Genomic DNA, 3,566 nt, shown 5'->3' on the forward strand with positions numbered 1-3,566 from the left:
CATGAATTTTAACTTCTGTTGTTCACTTGTTCATGTCTTTCTGAGGTGAGCTCATTAGGAGTTGAGGTTAGAAGTGCAATCATGTCATATTGCTATGAAAAATCTGGACTCAACTTTCTGAAGTGGTTATTGTCATGAAAACCTGAAGGCAGTTAGTCCAGTTCCTCTTTGGTTCTCTGTGTGCTGTGAGAAAGAATAATCTCTTCACCTTATAACTAAAACCACTGGGCTAGATGCTGTCATTGTATGATATCAAGCATAAAGGTAATATACTTCATATAGTAATGCTACATGTCAGTTCTAGAAAGTGATGGACTTCTACATTTGATATGGAAATAGGGAAATGACATCACATCATCTCTTTGTGCTTTTTGCATTAATACTTAAGCGGCATACCTCCTTCATGTAAAGCAGGCACATTTAGAAGTAACAGCAAAGCCAATAGGAACAGTTAGGTGCTTCAGGGTGCTCATTTATTCAGATTTTCCAGACTGATCTTTAAAACATGCTTCATGTTCACCTTGAGAAATCTGGCATTTGTTAAGACTTCTTTCCTCGTAGCTGGGCTAAATTAAATCATTTTAATTTTGAGTACACTGATATTGATGAATATATTCTGAAGTATAAAATTCTAGCTGAAACTGGGAATTAGATTAGAAACTTCCTCTTCATACAAAATTCAACCAGTTTGGTTCCATCCATTTCCATCAGATATAATTTATGTGTTTGATTGGTTGGTTTGTTTGTTTTAATAACTCTTTCTTGTTTTGGTTTTGGAATGATAAAATGATCTATTGTTGAGCTTCAAAGTTATGCAGCTATGTCAGTGTGCAAAGCATACTCTTTGTAGATAAGAATTCTTGCCTGAGCAGTGATTGAGAAGATATTTATAACATGCAGGATCAGTTACAGGCATCAGAATTCACTTTCTTTCACTCTGTATATTTGCTGCATTATTAAATGTGATTCTTTTCAGAAACCCTGGCTAGCTTTAGCTCGCAGTAAAGTAACTTGGTAATGAGCTGGTGGCCATTCTGCTTGCTGACATGGAACAGAGCTTAATTTTCCTAAAAAAGCTGCTGCCACTGGCACAGAATGGCATTCACCTGTCATTCACACCTGAAGTATTCATGTTTCATAGAATCATAGAATGGTTTGGGTTGAAAGGGACCTTTAAGATCATCTTGTTCCAACCCACTGCTATAGGCAGGGACACCTCCAACTAGATCAGGTTGCTCAATGCCCCATCCAGCCTGGCCTTGAATACTTCCAGAGATGGTGCATTCACAACCTCGCTGGGCAACCTGATCCAGTACCTCACCACCCTCACAGTGAAGAATTTCTTCCTGATATCTAGTCTAAATCTATGCTCTTCCATTTTAAAACCCCTTGTCCTCTCACTACCTGCCCTTATAAAAAGTCTCTCCCTAGCTTTTTTGTAGGACCCCTTCAGTTACTGGAAGCTGCTCTAAGGTCTCCTCAGAGCCTTCTCCTCTCCAGGCTGAAATTAAAATTCTATATTACAGGCATGAAAGCAGCTCTTCAAACTCATGGATAGTAAGTGCTGTATGATTCATTTTTAAGCAGGAAGCTGATAGATTTTTTTTTTTCTAAACATTAAGTAGTATTTTCTTGCTCTATGTTTATAATTGCTTGTTATTTGATACATTTTGGATTTTGATTTTGAGCTGAATGCCTGAGAAGTGTGGAAGTAGGACCAAAATCAGTAATAATGTGGAATAAAATATTTGCATTTCTGAAACATTTTCTTTTTGCTTTCTTTTCATTCTAGCTTTGCAAACAGTAAACTGATCAATTCTAAAGAGTGTACCAATGCATGAGAACTTACTTTTTAAAGAATGAAATGGTCTTAATTTGTTGCTGTCACAGAAACCATAGTCACTAACAGCTTATCTGTGAGATCATCAGAAAAAACTTTGTAATTTTCAAACAGTAGAATGCCATAGATAGGGTTTTCAATCAACAGGTAGAGTTTTATATTAGTTTTATATAGTAGTTATGGTCAAACGAGATGGCTAGAGCATCACTGCAGCATTTCCTTCCTTCAGCTCATGCAGCGTGAAAGGAGGGCAGGGCTGTAACCATATCTGTCCGCAGTAACATCTGTCTGTTGTAATGGCAGATTGATGTTTTAAACCGAAGTATAAAGCCTTTGCTATAGGAGGGGTTGCAGTTATGAAGCAGTGCAGTGATAAATAGGTTTGCAGGCACTTTCCTATGGTGTAAGGAGAATCAGGTGAGAAAAGAGACAAAAGTGCACTTTCACCATCTTCTTTCTTTCAACTCCTAATAAAGTTTCACTACAGAGTAAAGCAGGCTGGAGGATACAGAAAATCCCCTGTAAGGATTTTGTTTTCCTTACAAAATTGTACTACTCCTAATCTCTTCACAGTCTCTGAGATTACAGTGATTGATAAGTCTTCCTTGATATCAGTCAGTGATGCTTAATGAGGCATGCAGCTGACCAAGTGAGCTGTGAAGCTCTCCCTACGAGATTTCCAGCTGGGAAGAAATTCTTGTCAACCTCAAGCTACTATCTCAGTTTGCAGATTAATTTCATTTGGACTGCTGTCATGCCACATTAGCTCTCTGAATATTTCCGATGGTAGAAAAATACAGATTTATTATGTAAAAAATGACATGTGAGAATATGGATTTTCTGCTATTTGGTGACTCAAATATAATCATTATGTAAAAAAGATAATTTCCCTAAATGGCCCAATTGGCAGCCTTAAATCACTAACTCAGGATCCTAATGCACAGTTTTCTTGTAAAGAGACAGTGGGTGATCTGACTGCCACCAGTTGTGGTAGTGGGAGAACTGGAAGGGCCACTTATCTCTCTCTTCATTTATCACTATTCCTCTATGGAAAATTGCTGCCCATCCATCAGACCTCATTGCTGAACTGCTCATTTTCTGCTTGTTGTGCAAATTGTTCCTTGTGTAAACTCCACTTTAATTTGCTTCAGTCAAGATGATTTAGTTTAAATAACTTAAAAGAAGGCTTTACTGAGCTACTCCACTTGGTGCAGTTATCGCACAAACTTCAGGTCTGAGGAGACCTCAGCTCCCAGCCCAGTAGTGGTCAGAATTGGCGAATTGGTCAGCATAGCAAAAGGGGTGTCAGACTTTTCCTGGCTCTGATAGCATATGCATCTGTGTGTATCCATGACTGATTATTGGTGGGAGAGAAACCATTTTGTGCTCTGTTGCTGGCAGGCTCTGCATCGATTGGAAAAAAAAAGGAACAAACCAAAAGCTGTGACTGAAATCAGCAGAATCAACACATACAGCAGATAGGGTAAGGAAGACACTGAACTCAGATGATCATTTACCCTGGTTTTGCACTTTAACAAGACTCCAGTATTTATGAACAGACTCTTTTTCTGTTGGCCTTTCCATGCTGTTCATGGGATAAAGCCTTTAGTTGCGTTTCTCTCTTTGCTGTGTAATGTTTTCCTTTAATGCAAATATCATCATTTTCCAAACATAGTGTTTCATCAATTGTTTTTGTTGTTGCTTTTTGTTCTTTTTTTTTTTTTTT

Source organism: Meleagris gallopavo, chromosome 2 (genome assembly GCF_000146605.3).
Source record: "Meleagris gallopavo isolate NT-WF06-2002-E0010 breed Aviagen turkey brand Nicholas breeding stock chromosome 2, Turkey_5.1, whole genome shotgun sequence".
NCBI classification, from domain to species: Eukaryota; Metazoa; Chordata; class Aves; order Galliformes; family Phasianidae; genus Meleagris; species Meleagris gallopavo.